The sequence below is a fragment of the Ahaetulla prasina genome, chromosome 3 (assembly GCF_028640845.1).
Source record: "Ahaetulla prasina isolate Xishuangbanna chromosome 3, ASM2864084v1, whole genome shotgun sequence".
NCBI classification, from domain to species: Eukaryota; Metazoa; Chordata; class Lepidosauria; order Squamata; family Colubridae; genus Ahaetulla; species Ahaetulla prasina.
The window spans coordinates 162,167,992-162,179,784 of record NC_080541.1 but is presented as its reverse complement, the minus strand read 5'-3'; positions in this window follow the sequence as shown (position 1 = coordinate 162,179,784).

Here is an 11,793-nt window from a genome sequence, read left to right as displayed (position 1 = left end):
AAACAATTTATTTACTGAAATTCCAAATATCACTCTTTGATTTGAACCATATGTTATATCTTTCAACATGTTAATCAGGATAACTGCACTCAGCCAATTTTAGTTACTCAAGTACACCTCAATCATTTCCCCAAATAAATATTTGTTTTAAGCATGTAAAGCATGTGCCCTTTCTTCTTTTATCTGCCTATACACATATTCATTATCTAATTGATTTCAGGGTAAGTAACGTTACACCCAGTGCAAAAATGTAATAAAAACAGTAAGATAAATGGAATGCAACTACCTGCTCCAATAGTTAACCATTTATGAGTTTCTTACAAATATAAATAGTAGAAAAAATGTAGATAAAACTCATTTACGCCAACAACATTAGAAAGTATACATTTCCATATGCTTTTATTTTTGCAATTCATCCTTATGCTCATCACAATGTTACATTGCTTCATATTTGTTCTTTAAACCCCAGATATTGCATTTTTTGGAGGATTCCATTAACACTATCCAAATGGGATTTTCTTGGCCTTTCCTCTCAACCAAACTGGTCTTTCTTCATATATTTATTTTGCAATTTAATCATTTGTATTTTTCTGTGTGCCAAAGCCACATTCAAAATACTTCTTCTTTCACTCGATTTCTGCCCCAATGTATTCTTGACCCAGTTTCCTCTTGCTTACCAAACACATTTCTTAAGTATATTACTCCCACCGCATTCAATTTTAGGTTTCTCCTGACATACCCAAATCGTACTTTGAAACAAGGAAGTGGGCAGAACCACATTATTATAAACAATCATGTTTGCTTTGTTCAGACAACCTCCATTCCTTGCAACAGCTCACCCATTCTACCATTATTTCTACATCTTAAAATTTCTCTATAAATATTCTGCTAAGGTAATCAAATTATCTACCAGTTTATTATTTCACCATTTATGTGTTACTTATGGTTCCCTGTATGTTGCCAGTTAAACATAAGTACCTTGATCTTTGATTCATTTTTTTCCAGAGCCATGCTTTTCACCAAATAATCCACTATAACATTTGTTGCAAATAATTTAGGGTCTTCATTAACAGCACACAGCACCATCAGCGTACAAAAGTTCACGTAACATGATCCCAACATATAATATGTATAATGTGACATTTCTATATTTTCATCCATAAGTACATTAAAGAACAAAGGGGAAATCACATTTTTCACTCCCTAACTGTTGAATTGTTTGCAAAATTTTCCATTCCCATGCATTCATTATTTTAATAATTTACCACACTCTCGTCAAATTTAGCAATTAACTTTCAACTCCTTATTCTATGGAGTCAACTTCATGCAAAGTATTCTATTATTCAGTCCTATTTGTGTGTGTGTGTGTGTGTGTGTGTGTGTGTGTCCATCCACATGCAGACACACTTGTGCACTTGCCCATGCATTTTCATATCAATCTTTACTCCCAGTGACTTTCTTGACAAGTTCCTGCAGTTTTCCTGGTAAGATTTTCAGAAGTGTTTTGTCACTGCCTTTTCCTTGAAAGAGAGAATGAGTGGCTCAAGGTCACCCAGCTGGCTTTGTGCCTAAGGCAGAACTAAAACTCAAGGTCTCCTGCTGCCTTAATCCACTATACCAACTAGTATGCCAACTAGTATTCATATGCATTTTACAATATACTTTATCTAAAACAACAAATAATTCATTCATTCCTTAGTTACCCACTGAATAGCAAACACTGCTTTGCATATTTGTTCCTTGGCATAAAATAGAGAATAGAAGCCAAAGCCAAGAAAGACAAAAATTTTAGAAAGAAACTGAACAGTTTCAATCTACAGAGGTTTTAAAAGGGACAAGAAGCAGAATTCAACAACATTTATTAAGATACTGGAGATGGAAACACATGGAAAAAGAAGAATGGTCCTTTAAATGTCTGAACTCAGAGGGAACTTCCAACCTCAAATTGATACGTTAAAAGTATGCTAATGGACAGATAGTAATTGATTCCCTCCTTATAAGAACCTGTAGTACTAGAAATCTGTCAGTCCACCCAGGTAAATAGGAAGTGGGACTAGATGAACTTATTCTACTTTATTGTAAAGCTACATCAATAGAATTTTGCAAATCTGACAGTAGAAACTTCCTGCCCATTATTATAACTCATTGATCCATTAGGGCAGGTCCTTTCTGTAACCATTAAGTGACTGTGGGCTCTTGCCCCTCTTATCTGATTATTCCATCTCTCCTTATCTTTTCACAAGGCTACTCCTGTATTCCATAACAAAGTTAGACTACAATACCATGTCAGCAATGGTGCATTGGAACATCTGAAGAAATATTATTATATAGTTAGAATTGATGGGATCACAAAATAGACAAAGTAATAGAACATGAAGAAACTAAAGTGCTCTGGAACTCTAGAACTCAAACAGACAAGCATCTACCCTAGACTTAACAATTGTTAGAATTTTTTTATTGGCCAAGTGTGATTGGACACACAAGGAATTTGTCTTGGTGCATATGCTCTCAGTGTACATAAAAGAAAAGATACGTTCATCAAGGTACAACATTTACAACACAATTGATGATCAATATATCAATATAAATCATAAGGATTGCCAGCAACAAGTTATAGTCATACAGTCATAAGTGGAAAGAGATTGACGATGGGAACTATGAAACAATTAATAGTAGTGCAGATTCAGTAAATAGTCTGACAGTGTTGAGGGAATTATTTGTTTAGCAGAGTGATGGCCTTCGGGAAAAAACTGTTCTTGTGTCTAGTTGTTCTGGTGTGCAGTGCTCTATAGCGTCGTTTTGAGGGTAGGAGTTGAAACAGTTTATGTCCAGGATGCGAGGGATCTGCAAATATTTTCACGGCCCTCTTCTTGATTCGTGCAGTATACAGGTCCTCAATGGAAGGCAAGTTGGTAGCAATTATTTTTTCTGCAGTTCTAATTATCCTCTGAAGTCTGTGTTTTTCTTGTTGGGTTGCAGAACCGAACCAGACAGTTATAGAGGTGCAAATGACAGACTCAATAATTCCTCTGTAGAATTGGATCAGCAGCTCCTTGGGCAGTTTGAGCTTACTGAGTTGGCGCAGAAAGAACATTCTTTGTTGTCCTTTTTAATGATGTTTTGATGTTAGCTGTCCATTTGAGATCTTGCGATATGATAGAACCCAGAAATTTGAAGGTTTCTACTGTTGATACTGTGTTGTCAAGTATTGTGAGAGGTGGAAGTATGGAAGGGTTTTTCCTAAAGTCTACCACCATTTCTACGGTTTTGAGTGTGTTCAGTTCCAGATTGTTTTGGTTGCACCACAAGGCTAGTCGTTTGACCTCTCGTCTATATGCGGATTCGTCATTGTCTCGAATGAGACCAATCACTGTTGTGTCATCTGCGAACTTCAGTAGCTTAACTGATGGATCATTGGAGATGCAGTCATTGGTATACAGAGAGAAGAGAAGTGGGGAGAGCACATTTTCATTGGTATACAGTGGTATACATTGGTATACAGTGTCATTGGTATACAGAGAGAAGAGAAGTGGGGAGAGCTAATTGTTGATAAGAAAGATAAGAAAATCTGAATAGTGGATGTGGCAGTAACTGAAGAAGAGCAGAACTGAAGAGAAAGAACTGGAGAAAATCACAAAATATAAAGATGTTCAAATAGAAGGTGAATCACTGTGGCAAGAAAAGCAAAGATACCACCAATAATAACAGATACCTTGTGTCCAATCTTAAAACAACTGGAGCACCACTTGAATACCATTGGCATTGACAAAATCATCATCAGTCATTTGCAAAAGGCAATTTTACTTGGAACAATTTTTACAATATATAATTGTGACTCAAAAGCAATTTATATAATCTTTTCTTCCTGTTTTTTGTAACTTTATAGATACAATTTCATACACAATGTCAGATATTTTAAGTAATCAATTTCCAAATATCTAGAATTTTTCTTCATCTTCTCACTATTTGCATAAGATCTGCTGATATTCTGGTTACAATTCATATTTTAATTAAGTCTTGTAAAACCTGTTTACTATATGACATAAATATTCCTGCATCTGGGCAATACAAATAAATTCTGGATTATCTGTTTTCTTCAATGTCAAGTACAATTTAGTTAATATAGAAGAAGAGCAAAACATTATTGGTACATCAAGTTGTTAACACAAGTCAAATGGCAAGCTTCAGTGAGCTTGCTGTTTTGTTTCTCTTGACAGAGAAATGGACCCATCTCTAGAGAGCTAAAGTAAGAAATTATAACTTGCCAAAATGAATGTTATTGCTTACGCTAAATCTCTTTTGTAACGTGTAGATAATGAGGAAGTCTTCTAGTTAAACTCATTATTAGGAAGTCTAATATGTGTTTCCCTGTAGCACTTTTTGTAATTTCATTAACTCCGTGGTATTTACATCAGCTTTTTACACACCTTAGGTTTAACTAATCCTTCTTTTTTTTAAAAAACTTTTAATGCATCTAGTATTGTACTATACATTTTTCTCAGAAGAGCAGACATGATAGCATAGTAAAATTTCCAGTAACAGAAACTTATTCTTTTCACAGTAGCACTCTTCCTTTAAACAATCCAGGATAAATTCTTCCTTTAAGCAAACCAGGATGAATTCTTCCTAAGTACTTATGTCCTTATCTTATAAAATATGCAATCCTTCTATTCTGGCAAACTTGAACTCTCCAGATGCTCAATTAGCTTGAAATGTTCCTTCTTCAGAAATTAATGTGTAAGTACATGTACTATACTGTATATATTGGGTTAACTTTTCCAGATTTTATATTTTAAAATGTCTGTAGTAGAACCAAGAGTGATCTAATAACGTACTGATTTAATTGCCCTTCTGTTCAGGCTTGGAAAAATACTGTCAAGTATGACCTATATAAATAACATGAAGGCAACAGGTTGTTCATAATACTAGACATTCTGTGGTTGTAAATGGTTTAATTCACAATGAAAGGGAGAGACAGGGGAGAAGTTATTAGGAATTAAAGAAGGAATAGTATAGGTAGCCCTCGACTTACAACCACTGTTCAAGTGGAACCGTGTTTCTAATTTAACTGCAGTCATTCCCTTAACTGTGGCAAGAAAGATTGTAAAATGGGGCAAAATCTCACATAACAACTGTCTTGCTTAGCAATAGGAATTTTGAGTTCAATTGCGGTTGTACATTGAGGACTACCTCTATTCCTTATTTGAAACAAATGTGCACGAAGAATTCATAAACTATGAGATTAAGGGACTGTTTTCTAGGTGAGATATGCTAAATATTTTTCAATCTGCAAACCTCAAGTATTACAATTATCACATGTATGCTGAATCCTTGCCTATCGTAGTTTACATATGTGCCAAGATGGGGGTCAGCAATTGATTGAGAGAATGACAATAGTGGAAATCACTTTACAGCAGTGCTTCTCAATTATTTTCTGTCATGCCCCCCTAGGAAGAAGAAAACATTTTCCGCGCCCCCCCGCGCAACTGTAAACACGGGGCTTAGCTTGTTATGACAGTGTTTGCCGAGGTCAAACGCGCCCCCCTTTACGGAGCCTCGCGCCCCCCCTGGGGGGCCCGCCCCACTATTTGAGAAGCACTGCTTTACAGCAAGGAGTAAACCCACCATCGTATACAATTTTTTGTCCTTCTGCAAGATGCTAAAACATGTTCTGATGGCTCAGCTCCAAGATATTTGGAAACAGTGGATTATTTAAATCCATTTAACTTTGGATTTAGGTTTAGCTACACGCCAGATAATTCTTTCAATGGATGATATAGTCTAGGAACCAAATAGGAGGAGCTTGATCCTGTTACATTGATGAACTTTCAACATATTTCTCTATGTAACACATAAAGGATATTAATCAGCACCTTTGGATGCCAATGCAGACTGAAATGGATCTCGTGGATTCTTAGCTTATATGTTATATTCCTAGTGGAGAGTAGCCTGCCTAGGTTCATGATCACTGAAGAAAGGGTAAAAAATAGAGCGTAGGAGGCAAGAATGAGCGAGGTGAGTAGTGGTATCACAAGGAAGTAAAAATTAATATTTTTTCTGGATGTTGGGAAAAATCACTACTGTCCCATATAGAGACTGCTAGGAAAAACAATTACGTGAGCTTTAAGAATTTAGCAAGGAAAGAATGAATAAATGTTTATGTAGGCTAACTACAATGCAACATATTTTTAAAAGAGAGCCACATTTTTCCCAGAACATTGCAGCATGTTTTATTTATGAATGTGTTGTTTTAAATTGAAAATTGACATCTCAAAGTTTCATTACTCTCTTCTCCCCTTCCATCATTCCTTAACATTTCATATGACGGTTTCACATAGTTAATTCTGTTTTGAAGACAAATATTGGAGTAAATGTTACTTTCCATGATTGGATTTTGTACTTTTAGTTTTTAAATGATCCAATCCTGTCTGTGAGGACGTGCGTGTGTCGTCATTGTATATTTTTAAGACTTTGCCCTTGATTTTTATTGTCCTTACAAAATGCTAATTTTATCAGGAAATGGCTTTGCATTTTGAAGGGAAATGGCTTATAGGAAAGAAATAAACCCAATTTCTGAAACAATATTTAAATCTCAGCTACTTTAATCACTGCAATTTGGGACATCCAAATGGGGAAATAAAAAGGCAAGATTATGTGACTGAAGGCCCTTTTCAGATTTGAGGCTTTGATTGTTTTGATCACCATTTAAAAAAAATTGATTTCACTAAATTTCTTAGTATCCACAATGAAAATTATAACAAAAATGTACTTAGGCATACATGTATATGAAATGTCCCTTTCCAACATCAGAATGGCTGGCTTTTCAATCACAATATTTTTCCAGGAAACCTTTATTTTAAGTCAAGCTGACAAAGTTGTGTCCTCTATTTACGGATTGACCTGAATACCCATATGAATAGACAAATGCTGAAATCATGTACCGTAAGCAGATGTGTAAAATAACATAGTAGACTTTCTATGCTGTTCTTTAGTTAAATGGGGAATTATTATATCTACTGTATTTCCAATACCGAATAATAATCTTTTAAAAAAAATCAAATGAAATCTCTTTTAGTTTTATCTTAGATGTAACATACAAGACATGATTCAGTTCCAGAAGAGAAAAGCAATTTGAATGGTGCAATAACAGCAAAGTACTGTTTTTAATAATTCAATTCACCAGAAATTGGATAAATTATTGTTTATTAAATATTAAATATGGAATAAAACAATGGAAATGGCAAGTTGTGAATTTTGTTTGCCAATTAGGAAAAACTGACCAGAAGAAAATATTATGTAGATAATTATGTATAGGCTTAAAGAAGACAATAAGTGGAAGAGACATAATTTAATGGGATACATTCTAAAGAATTCTGGGAGTTGAAGTCCACAAGTCTTAAAGTTGCCAAGGTTGGGAACCCCTGTTCTAAAGCAGTGATTCTCATCGTCACAACTTCAAGATGTGTGGACTTCAATTCTCAGAATTCCCCAATCCACACATCTTAAAGTTGCCAAGTTTGAGAAACAGTGTTCTAAAATAAGAGCAACACAAAATATTTTACTTGACATATACCCAAATGCATGTTATGAAGATAACACTGCCAAGAATACATGAAACATTTTTTAAAACGAGTAGATTAATTAATTTCATTTTAGGATCTAAGATGTCAGATTCTTAAATTTTTGAAATTCTTTTCCAGAAAAAATACTGTATCCTTTTCCTCAGGACCAAAAGTAAAAAAGTTACGTAGCACAAATGGAGACAAGCATTGGAATTAATTTATTTTTTATTTTATTAATCAAATTTATATGGAAATTGACTCTGGTCAGCATACAACAATGAATTAAACAATTATACAATAATTATTACAATACAATCAATGGTGGGTTCAATTTTTTTTTTACTATTGATTCTGTGGGCCTGGCTTGGTGGGTATGGCAGGGGAAGGATACTGTAAAATCTCCATTTCCTCCCAATCAGCTGGGACTTGGAAGGCAGAGAATGGATGGGGGCAGGGCCAGTCAGAATTTTTACTACCAGTTCTCTGAACTACTCAAAATTTCTGCTGCTGGTTCTCCAGAACTGGTCAGAACCTGCTGAAACCCACCTCTGCATACAATATAATAATAATTATTGAAAATAATTAGAAATTATAAAAGCAGAGTTGAAACAGGAAAAGAGAATAATAGACAGAGGAATGTTAATAATAAGGGCACCATAATTGGTGCTTTTTCAAGAGACACAACTATAGATGCAAGATAAATAGATTTCTCCAAGCAAATCAGAGGTAGGTTTCAGCAGGTTCTGACCAGTTTTGAGTAGTTCAGAGAAACGGTAGTAAAAATTCTGACTGACTCCGCCCCCTCTATTCTTTGCCTCTCAAGTCCCCACTGATTGGGAGGAAATGGGGATTTTACAGTAACCTTCCCCTGGAGTGGGGACGGAATGGAGATTTTACAGTATCCTTCCCCTGCCATGCCCACCAAGCCACGCCCACCAAGCCCCACCCACAGAACCAGAAGTAAAAAATTTTGAAACCCACCACTGAAGGAAAAGAGGCAATAAGATAAATTGGTAACAAAAATGGAGGAAAAGATCATTTCTCAAATGGAGGTGAGAGTTTAAGGTACAAGAATAGAAAATAAAGAGAACTAGATTAGGTTCTATGTATATTCTCCGCTTTTGCCCCTACTCATTTACAGGAAAATAAGAAGAAAATGCAAGTTAGCCCATTATAGTACTTACATTTGTCTGGAATTTCATTGCCATTTATTCTCATTAATTGAGATATGTTCTGAACTTGTTAAATTGCCCAGTAACTAATTCATGTCAGGTCCTGGAGATTTTTTTTTTCTATTGGCAAAACTTAAAAAAATGAATATTTTTTTCATGATATATACAAATTACATGCTTATTTGTTCCACAGTTCTTTCCATGTTTTTCTGTCCAAACAACTTTCGATCCAGCACGTACATCTTATTAAGCCAGAAGCAGTTTGTGTACAGCATGGATACACAGAGTCTGCTTTTTCTACTGCATAGCATGAAAATGTATATGAAGTGCCATGCTGTTTGAGATATGCCCCATAATTAAAGAATAACTTCCCTATAACAATAAAGCAAAAGACTACTAAGAATAACGTTAATTAAAAATGGTTTCAAATTAAGAATAAACAGTGATTTCTTTGCCTGGTATTACAGAACTGCCAAAGCTGTACACTACTGAACTAGAAATTAAAGATCTAGCTGCATATGAGCAAAGTTAATTATAAGGCGGTGAACAGTGAAAAAGATATAGATAATTACTTCTCCTGTATATAGTAGGATTCAGAAAAGGGGTAATTAAACACTACCAAAAAGATAGATAAAATGGGCCAACCAAGAAATTTAAATATGTATATAACATTTTATAGTATAACCAGTAAATATAGGAAAAATACTCTAAAAATATCTCTCCATAATTTATTTTCCCTAGAAGCCATCCTATGTATGAAAGAAGCAAAGGAACCCTGTTTTACACAAGGTTGAGAAACTTATGGCATTTTAGATTTTGCTGAATTATATTTAACTCCTGAATCAGATTTCTGAGAAATGTAGTTTACCAGCATGTGAAGAATCTCTGAGTACCATTAGTTTTATGTAACTGTGGAATGGATGAGAGAGGAAAATGCTGGGCCTCAAAGATCAGGTGATACCTCGGTTTCCATTTTCTGAAAAGGGACAGGTAAACTAACAGTGGACAATTCATCGAGTTAAATGAATACAAACCAGTATTTTTATAAAAAGAGAGAAAAATGACAGAAGCAGCAGTAGGAAAAGTGTGAGGGATAAACATTGAATGTAATCTTAACAAAAAATTGGGAATAAGCCCAGTAGCTACTTTTTTATTCATAAGTGAGGAAAAAATGGTGGGCCTTAGTCTATCATTTGATTCCATGTAGTAGCTACTAAGGAGTAGTTAGGGGATCAGTAGAAGGAAGCTGTTCTTACTCATCTCTCTCTTCACTTTTTGGGGAATTTCTTAATTTAATCTTCCCAAACTTTGGAGCCTTCTTGATGGGTGCACTTTCACTCCAAAAATTCCAAGCAATGGTCACATTCTCTAAGCAATTCTAGTTGTTGAAATCTGGATGTTGCTTAAACAAAGATTTTAACCCTTTTTGGAGGAACAATTTCCCTCAACAAGTTCCCAGTTTGGTTTTGGTTTATTCATTATTACATCTTTGGAGAGAATGGTTCCATAACATTTACAGTCAGACTACTTAAAAATTCTACAGTCATATGAAATGAATAATTGGAAAGAAAGACTGTTGTACCATGAAGTGGATGTCCAGCAAATAAGTCAGATGATTTGATTCTTTCAGGAAATGAGGTTTTGCAGGGAGGGTGAGCAATGTATAAAAGGCTAAGCACTGTAATATAACCTCTTTTCCTAATGGAGGATCATAGGAAAGCTTCTAGTAGTAGCATAGGAGAGATAGTTTTATTTTGTTTTTTGGCTTTTGAGGAAGGGGCAGAGATTGGAATGGAAGTTTGAGACAAGTACTTAAAACCATGCAAATTCCTAAAACATCACATTGGTGAAATTAAATATTTGGCCGCTGAATCTTCACAGCCTTATCTTGTGGTGCTAGAAGGTCCAGGAGTGACCTTTAGGTAACAGATTGCCTTCCACGGTTTACAATATCATATCTTATAATCAAAATCATAAACAATCTATTTTGAGGATTGCATCAATTTGATCCAATCACAGCTTTGTCAGTTTCTTCTTCTTGACCTTACATATTTATGTTGCCAATTAATCATTTTGTCTATATGACTAAACCACTCAATAATGGTTTCTCCCTTTTGCATTTAATTCATATTCATTCTTAAGCCCATTGCCTTCAATTTATTTTTATATTTCTACCAAGATTACCATCTCTATTTAACAAAGTCAGCAGAATCATGCTCTTTTACACTTCTTGAAGGCATAACTTGTCACAGAAATTACCACTTCTATATATTGGGACTTATGAATGAAATGAAAGCAAACAAATCTCAGAACAACAACAACAACAAACCAATTATGTTACATATTTTCTTCTTGTTGTTGTGCCATATCTGTCATCAGACATTGGTAATCATGTTCGCAATCCTATTTTTAACAACAGCCTCATGAAAAAATGCTGCTGAGTTTTGTCCAAACCAGTCCTTTAGATTTTGAAGCCATGATGTTCTTCTTCTGTCTGGACCTCGTTTGCCTTCAGTCTTTCCCTGGAAAATTAAATGAAGTATGACACCGGGTGTCATATCACATGTCCAAAATATTCTAACTTTCACTTCTTAATGGTTTTGTTGATTTTCCTTTGCTTTTCCAGGTGGCTTATCAACTAATTTCTGATTTTGTCAACCCAGCTTATACATAACAGCTGTCTTCAAATGCTTCTAGTCTCTTCAAGAGGCTTTCTGTCAGAGACCAACGCTCTACTCTGTAGAGCAGGATAGAAAAGATGTAACATTTGACAAGCCATATTTTCAATATTAGGTTTATGTCGTGACTGCAGAAGACCTTTTTCATTTTGAAGAATGCTGTTTGAGCTTTTTCTATCCTTGTCTTTACTTCAGTGGTCATGTCCCAGCTTTCATGTAAATTAGAACCAATATACATGATCCTTTCAACTTTTTCTAGTGGAATTCCTTCAGAATTTATCAGTGGTAAATTAATGGGTTGTTTGCTGAGGACCATGATCTTAGTTTTTGAGGTGTTAAACTTCAAGTCGTATTTTTCAGATATTTCTGTGACTCTGTTGA